At 41.2% G+C, this 18580-nt stretch overlaps 1 long non-coding RNA gene across 1 annotated transcript; it reads right to left on the bottom strand.

Moving 5' to 3' along the window:
• Nucleotides 1-4885: 4885 nt before the first annotated feature.
• On the bottom strand, nt 4886-10864 carry LOC129331651 (uncharacterized). The gene is made up of 3 exons (XR_008597272.1): nt 10789-10864; nt 6292-6354; nt 4886-5210 (listed from the first exon to the last, which is right to left on the bottom strand). It is a non-coding gene; the product is annotated as an uncharacterized LOC129331651 (long non-coding RNA).
• Between the last annotated feature and the right edge of the window lie 7716 nt (nt 10865-18580).

Below are 18580 nucleotides of genomic sequence, written 5' to 3'. Positions count from 1 at the left end.
TCTGCAAATGCTCTGACCTTATAAGAAAAGTCCTTTATCTTTATTCCGTGGATTGCATTATCTTCTCGAATCTGTATCATCAAAATTTCCAATACCAAAATAAACAACAGCGGAGACAACGGGCAACATTGTCTTGTACCTTTACCTATAGTCATTTTCTTAGTCGCCTCATCATTCACCACAATTGCTGCACTTTGGTCTCTATAAATTTCTTTAACTGCTCTTATGAATCTTTCTCCCATTTGTAGCTGTTCCATAGTGGCAAACATAAAGTCCCAGTTCAAATTGTCAAATGCTTTTTCCGCGTCTACAAAGAAGAAACCAACCTCCTTATCACAACGCCTATCGTAGTATTCAATAGCATTTAACACTGTCCTTAAGTTATCTCTGATCTGTCTGTTTGGTAAAAAGCCTGCTTGTTCTTCCCCGATAACCTCGGCTAACCATCCCTTTAGTCTCTCTGCCAAGATCTTCGCGAAGATCTTGTAGTCATTGTTAAGTAAGGAAATAGGTCTATAGTTCTTAACGTTAGTCAAGTCTTGTCCCTCTTTAGGGATCAATGTTATATTAGCTTCACTCCAGGTATCTGGAATTCTTTGATCTCTCAAAACACCATTGATCACCTCTTTTAAAAGTGGCGCCAGCTCATTGGCCATTACCTTATAAAATTTGGCTGTAAGTCCGTCAGGCCCTGGCGCTTTCCCCAAATTTGTTGACTGTATTGCTTTCCTTATCTCTTCGTCTGTTATTTCACAATTTAATTTAGCTCTCCAATCTTCCGAAATTACTGGGAGTTTTACTTTTCCCAAGTATTTCGCTATTGAGTCTTTGTTCACTTCTTTTTTCCCGTACAGTTTGGCATAGAATTTATAAAAAGCTCTACTAATAGCAGTCTGTTCCCGATACACTTTGTTGTCCTCACATATTTTATTTATTAACTTTTTTTCTTTTCTCTTCTTCAATTGCCATGCCAAATATTTCCCAGGTTTATTTGCACCTTCAAACGACTTTTGATTCATTCTTTTCAAGTTCCATTCCAATTCTCTATTATTCATTGCCGTCAACTGCTCTTGTAATATTTTAATATCCTGATAAATTTTCTTTTTCCCTGGTCTTTTCTTTAATTGTATTTCTTTGGCTTTTATTTTATCCATAATCTCCTGTCTCTTCTCCTCTCTTTTCTTTCGATCTCTTCCATTTAAGTCCATTAGTATGCCTCTAATTACTGCTTTGTATGCATCCCAAACCTTGTTGGTTGGTACTTCTCGATTCATGTTGTATTGTATGAAGAACTTAGTTTCCCTTCTCAACATCTCCATATTTTCTCCCTCCTGTAACAAGTCCTCATTTATTCTCCATCCTTTCCTCTTGGTTCTTTTCCCAAACTTCCACATGATTGGATTATGATCTGAGGCCACCATAGGCATTATTTCAACGTCCTTAGTCCAAAGCACTAAGTCCTTTGAGGCCCAGATCATATCAATACGTGATAGGGTAGAGTGTCTTGCAGAGAAAAATGTGTACTGTCTACTTGTGGGATTCCACGTTCTCCACACATCTTCCAAAGTTTCCTGTTGCACTAATGCAAAGAACGTCTTTGGTAAAAGTCCTTTTTTCTTTTGTGCAGTTACTGATTTTTTGTCCTGTTCCAAATTTGTAATTCCATTGAAGTCTCCTGCAAGGATTATCTGGTCATATGAAAGTTCATCTAATTGCTTCCTTAAATCCTCAAAGAAGCTCTCTTTAGCACCATTTGGTGCATAGATTCCAATTACCAACACTTTTTTTAAATTCCATGTACATTCCACTGCTATAAATCTGGCTTCCACATCTCTAATCATTAATTTCGGCTGTAGCTCCTCTTTTATATATAATACCACTCCCTTTTTTTTCTTTTTTGAGGCCGCTACGAAATCCGTGCCCAACTTACTCACTTTAAGATATTTAACGTCCTGATTTCTGATATGGGTCTCTTGCAAACATACAATATCACATTTTTGTTTTAGTAGCCAGTGGAAAGTACTTTTTCTCTTTTTGGGTGAATTAAGTCCATTTACATTCCAAGATAAAACTTTACACTCCATATTCATAGCCTTGTTGTTGGTAAGTCCTTTTCATTGTCCCTCATAAACTTTTCCATCTCAAATTCAGATCTAATGCGCTTTTTCATTCCTCCAAATTCAAAAGATATCCCTTCCGGTAATTCCCATCTATATCTTATTTTCATGTCCTTCAAATTCTGAACAAGCACTTTATATTTTTTCCGATCAAGCAACACCGATCTGGGTAACTCCTTCATGATGATAATCGTCTTGCCATCGACTACCAATGGATCTTGAAACTGTTTACTCACTATCATTTCTCTTATATTCCTTGTCGTAAATTGCACAATCACATCCCTTGGTAACATCCTCTGGGTCGCAAATCTGGAATTTATTCGGTACACCACGTCTAGGATAGCCACAACTTCCTCCTCCTCCTTTCCCAGGTATTCAGCTAACACTTCAGTCACCTGTTCTTGTGCTGTCTTTGCCTCTACTTCCGGCAAACCTCGAAATCTCAGCTGTTTCTCCATATATTTACTCTCCGCAACTGCCATTCTTCCCCTCATCACTCTCATGTCCGTTCGTTGCGTCTCGGTAAGATTCTCCATCGCTTTCTCCACAACATTAACTTTCTGCTGCGCTGCCTGTAGGTCGGTTTGTATTGTTTCCATTCCCTTCTTCACCTCCGCCAGTTCATTTGTTACTGTCTCTTTAACATCTTTGACTTCTCTCACCAACTCCTGTTTTGTTTCCTTCAGTTCCTTTAACATTTCCAAAAAATTTTTGTCCAAGTTCTCAATAGCTGTTTGCCACTCTTTCTTCGACATCGTGGGGCTTGATTTACCTCGCTCCCACGAGTCTGCACATTTCCTTAACTCCGTGGCGTCTAGATTAATGTCCCTTTAAAGTAATTTAAATGTCCCGGTTTTTAAACTAAGCAGGAGACGTTTGCAAAATCCAAAATGTCGGGCGTCTTTTCTCTATGGTTTTTCTATGGTCTTTTTGTAATCCAAAATGTCCTACTTCCGCTCCTGTTGAAGTCAATGCCCTTCCCTTTTCAAAAATGGCGGTTCCCTTCTTCGTGTCCTCCGATAAGGACAATCTCTCTCGAACAGCTCTATCACTATTACGCACTTCCTGTTTGCCGACTCTCCACTGCAGCTCTCGCGATGATAGAAGTTTTCTCACAGCCTGCTATCACTTTATAACCACAGGTATGGTAAACAATTGTCTATTTTCTTCAATAACTTCGTTTAACTTAGTCCTTTTTCTGATCTAATTCTTGCCGGATCTTTTCCTCAATATAATCCATCTGTTGCAGTTTAAAAGTTCACTTTAAAGCCTCGTTACTTTAAGCAATCTGTCCCGGTTTGAGAGATAGTGATCTTTACCTTTTCAAGCGTCTTTCTGGGTTGTAGTCACTGCTTCGATTTCAAATTCTCTTCCGAAATTACTTTCCCCTGCTGAAGCTTGGGCATGAAGATCTTATGCCAGCCGCACTGGCCCCGGATCTGCCGCAGAGATTTATGCCGACCTGTTATAGGGTGGGACCTCAAGGGACGAGAGAGAGTCCTTAGCGCAGAACCCCCGTTCGCCCGAGATCAACGCGCCCTGAGGTACTTGAGCGTTCTTTGCCTGTTCCCCGCCTGGGAGCAGGTGGCCGCGGGCTAGGTTTGCCCCGCCGGCCGCTAAAACGGCAGCCCGGTCAGCTCCACGATTAGAGCTGCGTTAGATCTCCATGGATCCCAAACCGGAAGTCCTGTTTTATACCATTATTGATGTTATATTACTCCTAAAAAAAATACCTTTTACCAGTGTCTTCATGCAAGTTCATGCTCTGGATAGTAATCACGTAGTATATTTTCATGCAGACAGCAGAAGAAGTGTAGAGGATTCTGGTTTTTTTGTGGTGGTGGTGGTAAGAACGCTTCAAAAAGTAGCCCGCTAAAGCTAGTTTTTCAATGTCTTGGAATTTTATTGTATTTGTGTATTGGAGAAAAGGCCTTTTCTATTATTGTCCCAATTTTTTAGACTATAGCAATAATACTGCTAGGGAGAGAGTTTGCAGGTGTTTGCAAAATCTGTTTATGTCTCTTGAAACTACAGCTGTGAGATCGCCTTTTTAAGAACACTAATCATAAGAAATGTTTAGAAGAACATAAGGAAGGCTGGGTTAGAACCTTTCAGCATTATGTGCTAGCTTTCTGCAGACAGGTGGGGAACACATGTTTGAATGTGCCCCCATGTTGGAAAGCTAACATACCTGAGGAAAACAATTCCAGCCTAACCTTGCTAGTATGGCTGTTTTCTATGAGCAGGCGGGCTTCCTTTAATGGAGGAGGTGCATTTAAGTATATAATTCCTCCCCTGCAGACCAGAAAGAAGTGCAGTACCTGATATTTCTCAACATTTAGTTGACCTTTGACCATTGGTGAACATTCTCTGTCATCACATCCTCTCACAACAGATGGACGGGCAGTTCTTATCCTGTTAGCCCGTTTTTGACCACTGTGGCCAAGTTCGTTGGAGATGAAGCATAATAAATTTCTAAATAAGTTGTAGAAATGTAAATTTTTTGCCTCACAGCTTAAAAGACAAAGGAACAAGACAACAAAGAAATTGAAACATAGGATAAGACAGAAAAAAAGGAATATTCTTTTGTTATTCTCATTTCTCTTAGCCCTTGCAAACACCACACTTTTTATATCTCAAAAGAATATCCTTGTTGGTTCCTTCTTTCTGTTCTTCCCCTCTCGGATGCCATCTTCTTCCCTAATATGTTAAACAACCACTGTTTGTGCCTCTCCCACAGAAACACACATTCTTTGCCGTGCAACATATTCAAGTTTTAATGGTTACAAAGTTTGAGAAAGCAGCTTGAAACATTACTTTCCAATATCTGATCTACCAACAAGCCTCCAAGGTATAATTACCTGGCGTTTGTTAACCAGTTCAGCCAATTTCCATTCTAAATGATTTTCCAAGTTCATCCATGCATGAAAGGGTTAGTGATTGTAAACTGGAGGGCAAATGAGTGGAGGAACATTATTAGGGAGAGGAAAACAAAATAAGAGTTTTCTTTGATTTAGGTTTGTTTCAAGGACAAATTCTCACCCCTTTCTGGAGCTCAACACTGGAATGTGAAAATCAGCCAGCACAAAGTCCCTGCAATATAAATTGTAAATGAAGCTGTTACAAGGCATGTCAGACTCTTAAACTATGAATATTAAGTAAAATTCACCAGTCAAAACTTGTTTCTCTATGCAAATATGATGGCCTTGTTTAATTTTAAACCGTATTAAAATTAAATCTAATTATGCAAGGGACTGCAGTCAACTAGCATTATTTAGGATCTCATCTATATGTTGTTTCAAATATAGATTGTTTCTTGTGACTTATGATGGGCTTTGAATTATTTAGAATGACTATAGAAGCACTCAGAAAGATTTGACATGTCTATCCCTTGAGGTATTTTCTCAGTAAAATGTCCAGCAGGGACTCACAAATTCTGTGCTGCAGCCTAATGCCTTCTGTGCTTGCTAGTTTTCAGCCATGGGCATCCACAGAAATAATTCGGGGGGGGGAGGGCAAGTCTTTAAATTATACCTATGGGTTATAGACCTGTCTGTAGTCTTTACACTATTTAGGATTCTGAGGGAGGGGCAAGTGCTCTTCTTGCCCCCCCCCTCCACCACAGGCACCCATGTTGTCGTCACCTATTGGGTTGGATCTCCCAAGTGTGGCACAAGATAATTTCCACCAATGGCTCTACCAATATATTCTGTTTTAGTTTAGATGTTAAAAAAAGGAGAAAAAATGGAAAGAGAGGAGCAGAAGAACAAAAACGGACAGAGAAAGAAGAAAAATATGGTTTAAAGCGGGTCATATAGGTTGGGGTTAAAATTCTGAAAAGCTTGAAGTTTTATGCTGTACAGTGTTCAGTTACCTTCCCTTGAGATATAAACACTGGGGGGTGGGGGGAACTCCAGCAAACCAAAATTTCCATTTTATTTTACAGAAAAAAATGGGAGAAATGTTTTTTTTCTCCCATGGATCCAAAAATGCAGAAATTTTTACACCCCTAATTTCCCCAGATGTTGTTTTCCATGAGCATTGATGATTTGGAACCACCTTTGAAGAGGAAGCATTGTTTTAATTGCTGCTAAAGATAAATCTATGGAAGTACTTTAAAGAACGTAGCAATGTATGCCAGAATCATGCATACTCCATCTGATAATGTACCTACAGTGCCAGCTGGATCAAGGCATAGAATACTTGGCTGCATGGCAGGAATGATTGTCCTTGTGATCTAGAAATAAAATAAAGACGGCGATAACTATGAGCCACTTGTGGTTTCTTTAAACCATTTAACACTCATGTTACACATGTTGCTTTCCAGCATGGTGAGCATTGGTCAGCTACTCATGATGAAGCCTTCCACTGAGCACCTTAGCAGCTTATTCCAAAAGACACAACCTGTTCAAACAAGCCTTAAGCTAGCAAATTAAAATTGAGCCCAGACAAGATAGAAATGATGCTCATTGGGAAGGCAAATATCTTGAAGGACATAGTACTCCCCACTTTCAAAGGAGTTCGTCTATAATATAATATAATATAATATAATATAATATAATATAATATAATATAATATAATATAATATAATATAATATAATATAATATAATATAATATAATATAATATAATAATAAAAACATTCGATTTATATACCACCAGGGCTTTTTTTCTGGGAAAAGAGGTGGTGGAAATCAGTGGTGGAACTCGGGACCCGACAATGATGTCACTTTGGGTCAGCTGGAACAAGGGGGGAGTTTTTTAAAGTTTAAATCGCCCTCAGTGAAAATGGTCACATGGTCAGAGGGCAATCTAAACTCCCCTCTGTCTGGAGATCAGGGGGCAGGGCCACTGGCCATGTGACCATTTTCAAGAGGTGCCAGAACTCCGTTCCACTGCGTTCCAGCTGAAAAAAAGCCCTGTATACCGCCCTTCAGGACAACTTAATGCCCACTCAAAGTGCTTTACAAAGTACATCTGACCCTTGCAGACTCATTTAAGAGGTTTTTACTACTAGAAAAGCGAGTTAAGGCGACTGCAAAAATGCTTTTTACAACCTCAGTCTAGCTGGGAAGATGGCCTCTTACACAGCCAATCTGGCCATCAATACCATGGTAACATCAAGACTTGACTATTGTAACCCACTGTAGATAGATCTCCCCTCTAAGTTAACTCAGAGACTTCAGTTGGTGCAGAATGCTGCATCTAAGTTATTATCAGAAGCTAGGAGAAGAATTAATATTACTCCCATTCTGCAGTCACTGCACCGGCTACATATCTGTTACCTGGATCAGTTCAAGGTTTTGACTATCACACACAAAGCTCTCCATTGGCCTTGGTCTGGCATATCTACAGGACTGTGTCTCTTCCTATGTTCCACTATGGCAGCTTCGCTCATCTGAATAGGGCCTTCTGCAGGTGCCACCTTGCACATGAGTAAATCAACTGCTGCCTATGCATTCTCTGTGGTGTCCCTCACCTTATGGCACAGCCTACCTGAAGAGGTTGGGAAACTCCCACAATGCAAAAGTGAATCATTTAAGACGGCTACGGGGGCTGTACTGTAAGGAAGTGATGTCAAAGAGATGCATCAGTGAAGAGACAGGAACCACAGACTTTACTAATACGTGCTACTATGTACTATCAGTTGCTTTAAGTATGATCTTAGTAGTTCTATGTTGTTTATTATGTCAGTCTTAGAATTGCTAATTCTCTGTTTCGATATTCTTCAGCTCCATATTGGATTTTTGCTGGTTTTAAATCTTTGCATTTACATACATATTACATGGTTTATTGAAATGTCCTTGTAATTGATTGTACCAACTCTAGCAGCAGCAACCTTTATTGGCATTACATCCATGTTAACAAAAACACTCGACGCAACCAGAACTCAGTCTACAAATTGTACCAACTCACACTGTGTAATCTGCCTTGAGTCTCGGTGAGAAAGGTGGACTATAAATAATGCAAATAAATAAATTTAAAAATGCAATACATCAGTCTCAAGAATGAACAAAGAAATGCTCAAATCCAAAGATCCCTCTGCATAAGAAAAAGGCACTTTTGCTCATGTACAGAGGGAGGTTCATGGATTCCCCCATACCAATGAAAAGATGCCCTGGATTCAGTTTTCTGGGGGACATCAGAGGAAGCAGGCTAAGCTTGAAGGAACTGCAACCGTTCCTGCATGAGCAGAAGCACTTGGATCTTTGGATCGAAGCCCATGAAATTAAAATGCATCTGCGAGCTCCCTTTAGCTCTTTAAAACTGTGATCTATAAGTAAGATAAGCTGAAGATGTTTTTTAAAACCTGGTTTATTTCTATTGCCATGTTTTTTCCATCAATGCCAAAGTATGGGGTTAAAAGGAAGTCTGCCTCTGTCATAGTAGAGATGTACTTGAGCTTTTAAAGAGGATACACTAGATTGCATAATCCTAAAAGCTGGGTATCAATATAGAGGTTGAAGCTTCTTTAGCATTCCCTTTCAAGAGACTCTGCATAGTAAAATGACTTCAGGTACCTGAAGTAGTATGTTCATAGCTAGTACCTTTATTCATTCCCAGGATAAGATTACCAGGGACTGTGACTCAGCTGAAATTAGAGCTTCTCTGATTTGCGCTTCTGGAAGTAAATGTGAAGAAAAAATGCCTTTGGTACTGTACTCTTCCTACCTATGATATTTGGTTGCATGTGTGAGATGTGGCAATACATTAACAGCTTTAAGGGCAGAAAGTTTCTGTTTCATTTACTGAAAACGAACTCTTCAGAGGACGAGATATTTTGATGAAGTTAAGAGACCAGTCCTGACATCTCTGTTATGATTACATCAAAGATACATTTGAACCCAAGCATTCTAAGCTTGGAAACTGGTAGGAGACTGACCTTTGGTGGGGGGTGGGGGAGCTCACCAGCTACGTCATGACCACTTCTAGCACGACCAGAACTGATGTCACCATGTCACCAGTGACCGTCGAACATTCAGCCAGACCTCAATGATTTAGACAAACCAACAAATGATTTAAACAGAGTTTTGACTGAATGCTAGAGTGCCACAGGTGATGTGATGATATCACTTCCAGCTGCAGCCGAAGTGACACCAAGGATGCCGATAATCATACTCCCTATTTTCCTTTCATATTTCTCACACCACCCAGCTGAGAGCCCCTTGCCCAAAACCTAGCAACTCCAGTTCAGATTGATTTGGGGCATTGGGCTCGATATCTATGACTGGATTCCTCGGCATGTAATCTACCTTTAAAAAGCAGTCATCCATCCAAAAGGGCAGAGACAGATTTGGGTGGCATCATTTAACTGTTTTCCCTGCATCATTTCCCCAATTAAAAAGCCCCATTGTCCCAATTACTTTTAGCCCTGGAAGTGGGAAAATGATGCACCAAAAGAGAGTGCCAATCTTTTTTTACTTACCAGGGCTAAAAGAAGACTAGCAGCTGGGCCAGTTTTGGTTAGGGAAATGGTGCAGAGGAAAGGAATGAGTCATTTTGTATTGTTATTGCTCTGGCCCATATTGCTCCCCACAAAAAATTGCTTTTTAAGGCTGAACTATACACTGAGAGATCAGGATTCCCAAAATAATGTGTAGCTGGGTCTAAAATTCCTTAAAATTTAGCTCCCCAATCCTAAACATGCTTTTGTGGGAGTAAGCCCTATTGATTTCAGTGGAACTTTCCTCCAAGTATATATGCTTAGAACTGCAGCTTCTATGTAAAAAGTAAGCTTAGTTAAAGAGATTGTTTCCAGTGTTCCTTCATTTTCTACTACCCCTAATCTATATGCAAATTAAGCTAGAATGCTTGGATTCAAGTGGCTGTGGTACCATCATATAAAGGTCTAAAGCTCCTAGTTATAGATCAGCGAAAGTGGCATACAGAATGGACTTTTAGATCCAGAGGAGTTAGCCATGTTAGTCTGTAGTAGCAAAAATAGAAAAGAATCCAGTAGCACCTTTAAGACTAACTAACTTTATTGTAGCATAAGCTTTTGAGAATCACAGCTCTCTTCTTCAGATGCATCTGAAGAAGAGAACTGTGATTCTTGAAAGCTTATGCTACAGTAAAGTTGGTTAGTCTTAAGAATGAACTTTAAACAGGACTTGCTGTGGGTCTCTTCCCCCCCCCCATTCCAGGGATAGCTTTGCTTTCTCTTGCCTTTGACAGACACTTATCAATCATTCAAATGTTGATCTCAGATGTCTGTTTTGCTTCCACCACTTCAAGTGAGCTATTCAAATGAATAAATTACAGAAAATACAATTACAGAATGCTTTACAGAAAATGCAGTGTTTGTATTTTTAAAAAATGAGAATTCATTTTAAATGAGCTGGGGAACAGGTTCCAAGCGCTAGCCAATCGGCACTTCACACTCTGTTGGAATCCAGTTCTCCTGGGTTTGATCCTAGACAGAGAACTACATGTGTCTTTACAAGGCAACCAGTGCAGCACCAGTGAATCAAAGTCAGATAAAGTGGATGAGCCAATCTGTACAATCAATCAAAAGCCTTCCTATTAAGCACTGACTCCTCCACTGCGACTTTCATGCCTAACCATCTGCATTTGCAAGAATCCAAATTCATACTTGTCTGTACAAAGTTCACAGCTCTCTCGCAGTCATAAAGTGGTTAATTATGTGGCACAGATGGATGTTTCAACTTACCGGATAAAGCTGTTTCAGGCAGGCTGTCTTGTATGTGGAGCATGTTGTGTGTTTAACAGCTGATCCTAAGAAGGAGCTGACAGAAGGGCAAAAGGCTGACTCTGCAGAAATGCATTCCCTTGCAGCTCTGACGGAAAGGAGCATGTGCTAAAACAGTCAAATTCTGAAACAGGCGCTCTTGGGAAAGCAAAAGGTCTCAGTAGTTTCAGTTATTTGAACGGTGGAATGGGAAGGGACACTGTCAACATATATCTGAATCTGCGTGTTTGCAGTCTGAGGGGAGAAATATCCAATATTGCAGGATAAGAAATTCCTTGGCCATCTGCTAGTCCCATATGTCGGTAACCATGCTGCCAAAAACATGGGGAACAAACAGAATACCATTATAGAGGGAATTAAGGCACATCTGCCTAGGAAAGAAAGACGTCTAAAGTATTAAAGTGAAAGGATCTCCTCCATACACGTATGCCCAAAGCAGGAAGAATGTGGCATGGGAGATTCCCAAAGGAATCTCTGCTCCTGCCATTACCAACCTCACTTTCTCCCTCACCACTGCAGTAAGAGTACTTATTTAGAAGACAATCTAATTTTTGAAAGTGGGACTTCCAAGTTTAATATTTCATATAAGTTTAATATTTAACTGTTCTCTTTCTGAATTGGCAACTCTTCCTGAAGTGGCAAGAAGTCTAGGGTCAATGCCATTGCATTTGGCTTTCTTTGGAAGAGAGAGCACTGGAGACTTATGGTGTCTATGTAATATTTGCTTGATTTATGAATACACATGCAGAGGCAGCAAGCAAGCATTCTTACATGGCAGCAGAGCCACTAAATCTTCATCAGATTTCCAGAAAGAATCTCTGCTTTCCAAGGTGCTTCACCTTCAGCTAACCCACAGCTCTAAACTAAGTCTTCTTCTAAATTGACAAACTCACACTACCTGTTCCATATACTCAGGCCTGCAGAAAAGAAACTGCAGACCAAACCCATGCAAAAGCCAATTTCTGTTAATGGGGGAGGAAATGGCTGCCACAGGGGCAGTATCTGGGAAAATGGTTACCATGTTGGCAGGAAAACCCAAATTTTCCAAACCAACATGGCAGCCATCCAGGTTTTACTGTGATCTTTCCCAAAACTTCACAGCAAAGCTGTGAGAAAGACCAAAGAGAATCTGGAGATACCTTGGGAGGTACACAAATGCACCACAAATGCTGTGGGGAAGGAGGGGAAAATCCTTTTCCTCCAAAGCATTGAACCCACCTGTTAGCAGTCAGATTCCTCCTCCCACTGAGGGGCAGTTTATGGATATGAAATCATAAAAACCCTCCCTCATATGTCAGAAGCACAAGGCAGTTCCTGGCACAAATATATGCCAGCCAGGAAAGAGCCTGGAAAAATATTTTAGAAGGAGAGTCAGAGTGGCTGATGGACTAATGGCCCCCTCCATGCCCCGGAGAGATGCATAATCTAGGACAATTAGGTCTCTCAAGAAACTCCTGACTAGACATGGGCACGAACAGCATTATGAATGGAAAAAACCCACAAACAGCCCGTTCGTCTGTTCGCAAACAAGCCGTTCGTGAGGCTCCATTCTAAATGAACAAGTGGTTGTCAGCCATTCGTCAAACCAGACAGTCTGGGGCCTTTCAGTCAATTCCCCTGACAACAGTAGGGACTGAACTCTGTCTGAACTCCTTCTGGCTTTCCTTCTGGCTTTAATCCTTCAAAGTACTTCCAGCAGAGAGTTCCATTTTTGCGACTTTGAAGAGAAAATGACAACAAAAGGGAAGACCCATGCATCATGCCTTTCCTGGGGTGCAATTTCTCTGAAACTGGGGGGGGGGGGGGTCTTCGGAGGACAGTGAGGACTATGTCCGCTGCAAATTTGGTGGGTATTGGACATTGGAAAGGTCAGTTTGAAACCCCTCAAAGTAGCTTCCACAAGAGAGTCCTGTTTTTGCCACTGTGAAGAGAAAATGACAACAAAGGGGGGGAACACATGGATCATGCCTTTCCCGGTGTGCAATCTCTCTGAAACTTGGGGGGGGGGTCTTCAGAGGACAGTGAGCACTATGTCCCCTGCAAATTTGGTGGGTATTGGACATTGGGAAGGTCAGTTTGTGAGGTGTTTAAAGGTCCCTGCCCCTTGCACGTGGCAGGAAAGGGCCCTTTAAACTATCCGCTGGCAGGTGGCAGGGGGAATTCCCTTGCAGACTCATTTAAGAGGTTTTTACTACTAGAAAAGCGAGTTAAGGCGACTGCAAAAATGCTTTTTACAACCTCAGTCTAGCTGGGAAGATGGCCTCTTACACAGCCAATCTGGCCATCAATACCATGGTAACATCAAGACTTGACTATTGTAACCCACTGTAGATAGATCTCCCCTCTAAGTTAACTCAGAGACTTCAGTTGGTGCAGAATGCTGCATCTAAGTTATTATCAGAAGCTAGGAGAAGAATTCCCCCTGCCACCTGCCAGCGGATAGTTTAAAGGGATCTTTAAGGGGCCACGAACAACGAACATGTTTGTGAACAGGGTCATGTTCGTTACTGTTCGTTGTTTGTTGTTCGTGGATGGCAACAAACAGCTTGTTCGGGGTTTTTTCCCCGTTGGTGTCCAAGTCTACTCCTGACTAATCTTATCCATGACTCCAAAAAAGCAAAAGGAAGTACACCAAACTGAACACAATACTTATACTCAATTCATATTCAATATAATTGAATGTAATTCATTTATGTGTAAACAAATCATATAGTATATTAATCAATTTGAGACAAGACGTGATAGTACACAGTAGTAGTGAAGAGGTATCAACACAAGAAACAATCAGGACTTAAAGAGTCTCTGGCATCCATATAATCGTGGCAATTGTTTGTTAAGCCGTCAGCATATAGACGAAGAAGCGAAGCAATCGCGATGTCAAGCAAAATTCCAGACAACGCCAAACAAGGGTAGTTGGAGGGGCAACGAGCAGACGTTGGCCAATTCCCTCTTCGCTCGTTTCAGATTATATCTAATCTTTCCTCAGGCCACATTCTATTCCAAATTCAAGCAATCTTCTCATGCTATGTAGCAAAAATCGATGTGATTCACAGTATACTGTGTGTGCATGTGTGTGCGCACGCACGTGTGGTAATTATAGCTCTCCCTGAAATTGTTTTGTCCCCTTTCCTGCCTGATTTTCTCTAAGCAAACCTTGTATGTGCCCTGACCTGGATAGCTTAGGTGAGCCTGATCTCATCAGATCTCAGAAGCTAAGCCAGGTCAGCCTTGGTTAGTAAATGGATGGAAGACCTTCAATGAAGACTAGGGCTGCAAAGGCAGGTAATGGCAAACCACCTCTGTTAGTCTCTTGCCATGAAAACCACTCCAGGGGTCTCCATAAGTCAACTTTGACTTGAGGGGTCTCTCCACCACAACCTTGTATGTGTTTGTATGCTTGCCCTTTTATTTCTCTTTTAATAAAAACTTTTCCAGTTGAACACCTGGCTGATTAATTTCACGAGTTCTCTTAAGGGAAAAATCTCCATAAACATAGGTGGTGAATCCCAGTTACCCCTTCTTTGTCTTCTTTAAGCTAATTTTCCCCAACTAATTAGGAGTCTGCCAATTTGGGTAACACACCTACCAAACAATACCACAACCAGTATGAGGACCTTCACAGTAATCAAGAGGACCATACTCACAGTAGTATTTATAACAACGCGGTGGGACATACACACACACTCACACCATAACTCCCTGATCAGTTGACTTAGTACTTTCAATAGTACTCCTATTCAACAAATACTTCAGTATAAAAAGGCTGTATGCATGGTAATTTGAAACAAGAACAGCAAAGTCCATCGGAAATAGTTTATGTACATGAACCATTTTATATTGTATAGTCATATCAGACCGCAGCTGGTGATATGTTCATTCTGCTTTCTTCAATTGCAGTGAAAAAATGTGGAATTTGATATACTGTGCATCTCAACTTTCATTTTTTAAAAAGAAAATAAGCAAGTTTCTAACCCACAAGCACATGCACAAAAGTATGTAGGCTAAGGCTAGTGACATTTCAGAAGCCTGTAACAGAGCTGGACAAGATTTCAGTGGCAGAGGATCCTGTGTCCTGCATAGCGCTTCACTTCTCCCCATGAAGAGCAGAAACAGAATCGGTTATGAAAAAATAAAGTAGCTACCCATCCATCTTACAAAGTTCTTCCCAACATTTTGTCACACTCCAGTGAAAGCAAGAAACAGAATCAAAGGGCAGGGGTATGTGCATAAAAGGGCTGGCTTGATTCTCAGCAGCTCCCATGCTACAGGCTGGGACACAGTGGAGAGGGGGCAAAAAAATGGCCTCTTACCAGGATCCCTAGAAGGAACAGGTAAGTTTATATCTCATTCCAATGGCAATCCCTTATTGCGTCTTCTATCACATAGGTCCAATGGAAAGGGAGAGAAGTGCAACACTGCAGGGGAACAAAATCAAAGGGAATACATCACATATTATATTTACATGATGTCAGGGGAGTCCCTTTTGTATGAGAACAAAGATGAAAAAGAATAGTGGAGGGCTTAATGTGCATGGGTGGTTATGCTAATTAAGGCATGCAACAACCCTGTTGAGGGTTGGTTCACACATACATTATGTCACCAGATGAATATGTGAATTCACTAGAAAGTATTGCTTATCTGCAGTCATTGGGCAGTACAAAATTTCTATCTGAAATGCAAGGTCTGGGATATACCATTCACACATGCAAGACAGTTAATACGGCAGTCAAAATCTCATAAACATTCACTTACACATCAGAGAAAAGGGGGTGAAAACTCGACTGGAATAGTAACAAGTCACAGAGATCAGAGCAACGAACTAAAATTTATGGGTAAATGATATAAGCAGAAAGAAATGAAATGTATCCTATTCATTTTAACGATACCAAAAATAGATTATGCTTTTTAGCACAGTGCTGCCAAAGAACACTAAACTTGTGTTTCATCTTCTAACAATGTATTACAGTCAGTGTTTTGATCTCTTTCATACTAATGTGCTGTCAAAATATAAAATTCTTGAGCTAGGGATGTACCGGGTTTAATGTCCTTTCTAAGTGCTTCTTAAATTAGCAGTTGCAATAAAAATAAATACAAGAAGAATCAAATCTGGAAGAAGGAAGTCACAGGGCTCATGATGGGTGAACACACAGGTCTTGAAACCAAAGCCACTTTTTAAAATACTCAAGGCTACGGAACCCCAGCAAAATGAAGATAGATTAACCATCCTGTATGAAATCACCATGAAATGGTTTATTTATTAATAACATTTAATATCTAGAGCCAGAATCACAAGCCCCTTGCCATGTTACATGCATTGCATGACAGATGCTGCAGGGTAGATTGTTCCCAGTGTGGGAAGCTCCGGACTCTGAGAGGAGCACATGTAGCAATTCTCGCCATGTTACTGTTGTTCTTTCTTGGAGGAACAACGCAGCCATAACATGAGTTGCTCCCACATGGCCTCGAATTTCACAATTGCCTTTGAGATGCAGGAAGAAACCATACTACAATGGATCTTACAGGTAAGGCAATAACGTCTGCCTAACCTCACCTCAGTAAAGAGGAGTTTTAAAATGGGTTAACTCAGGGCCAAACAACACGATACACCCAACATGCATTGGGTTGCAGGTGCATGACAGGACTCATAGCCAGACATTCATTCATTCATTCATTCATTCATTCATTCATTCATTCATTCATTCAGTTACATTTGTACCCCACTCTTTCCACATTCAGGCTCAGGGGAACTCATTTTAAAAAGCACTTGTCTACTCGGCGCTGCAAAGGAGTGCTGCAAGTAGGGTTGCCAGATGGGGTCTACCAGATCCTGGGGAGAGGAAGCGGCACTCACCTTTTCACACACACACATTCCTATCCCAGTGTGATGATGTCATGACCAGAAGTGACATCATCACGCCAACCTCACTTCTGGGTGCCCAGGCTAGCTGGCCACTCCCAGGCGGTGCCATGCAGGAGGCTACTTGGCTGGGCTGCCTGGAAGCTGGAGGAAGGGAGAGATGTTTAGTATTTGAAGAATGTTTCCCCTGGACAGTCCACAAAAATACCGAACTATCCAAGTGAAATCCAGGCACCTGGCAACCCTAGCTGCAAGTGGGGAGAAGGATCTTTTACTTTGCTTTCGCTGTCCCACTGCCATTTCTACTAGAAAAAGTGAGTGGAAGTGAAACCAGAAAGTCCGTCTCCCCTCTTACAGTGCATCTTCTTTTGCAGTGCCAAGCATAACAAGTACTTTTTAAGGGGTGTTCCCCTGTGGACTGTGAGTCCAGTCATGCACCTACAACCTCAGTCATGCACCTACAACCCCACATGTTTTGGGCTTATCCTGTCACTTTTGAATATGACATAGAGCAACACATGAGCCAATGAAAGTAGTGCTCTGAAACAAAAACCACATCCAAGCACTGGGAAAGAGTTAAAACAGTTACAAGTTGGGAGTACGGGTGGGAGAATGGAGTTTGGAAAAGGGTTGACATAACCAGTGCTCTGGGATTATGAGCCAGCAAAATTACTGAATTACAGCAGGGTAGTATGGATTATGTTTAATGTTGTATCAAGAGGGAGGGTATGGCGTCTAAGCCTGCCTAGAAAGGTTTTTCCACCCTCTGACATGTACTGTTTAAAAACTGTCATTCCACTTCTCTAAGTTCTGTATCAATATTTACTTCATCTACCTGTCATTCTCCTCCAATGTGGACCTAAAGTGGCTTATATCAGTCTCCATTTTCTCCTCACAACTAGAGATGGGCCCGAAATGGGGTGTATACAACTTGAATAATTATTTTTCATCTATGCTGCCTGAGTGACTAACTGCTTGATATGCTAATTATTTTGTTTAGTATATTCACATCCCTCAAGAAGAGACTGGAAAGGTTTATTTGTGCTGTAATCTAGTCATTCCCACCCAAAGACCTTCCCAGCAAGGACAAGTGAGGAAAATAAGAGAGAGGCTTTTCAATCTCTTTTGAAGCAGCAGCAAATCCAGCCAAAAGCTCCCAACTCCACTCTCTCTCACTCCAAATCCCAGCAACAGATCCTTCCCCTCTCTCTGTCTACTGGAATTAAAAGCACAAGGCAGAGAGAGGTGCCTTATATAACAAACGCTCACATAGAGCAGAACAGGAGGTCTGTGGTTTGCAGACAGACCTGCCTAACAGGGTTTGGAGAGATGAGATTGGTGTTCCCATGGCTACAGAAGGCCCATCTCCTCAGTTGCCTAGGGGATTAATCCCCTGCTCCTCACTGTATAGGGCAGAATGGAAGCTCTCCAATTGGCAAGGAGAGCTCCTATCAAGATTATGTGGACTAAGATTGGAGTTTCCAATGACAACAAAAGGTCTGCAGACATTCTGGGCCTATGTTGCCTAGGGAATCAATGGATCGGTGCCAGCATGTCTAGCATCACGAATCATTCATGAATCAAATGAATTGGGCCAAAAAGTCATGAATTTCGTGAAAACCGTGGCACCACAAAATGCATTTCACAAAACACGAATTGGCCCGATTCGTCACAAAATTTGATTCGTATTTCAATTTGTGCCCATGTCTACCCACAATAACCCTGTGAAGTGGGTTAGGTTGAGAGTGTGTGACAGCCCAAGGTCACACAGCAGCTTCTATGGCACAGTGGGGATTCAAACCATAGTCTTCTAGATCCTAGTCTGACAAGCTAACCACATTAGATTTCAATAGATTCAATACCTTTTGGATTCCCATACCTTTCTGCCTGAAACAC

Source organism: Eublepharis macularius, chromosome 6, assembly GCF_028583425.1.
Source record: "Eublepharis macularius isolate TG4126 chromosome 6, MPM_Emac_v1.0, whole genome shotgun sequence".
In the NCBI taxonomy this organism is placed as follows: Eukaryota; Metazoa; Chordata; class Lepidosauria; order Squamata; family Eublepharidae; genus Eublepharis; species Eublepharis macularius.
The sequence above is the reverse complement of the archived record's forward strand: the minus strand, read 5'-3'. Positions and strand labels throughout refer to the sequence as shown.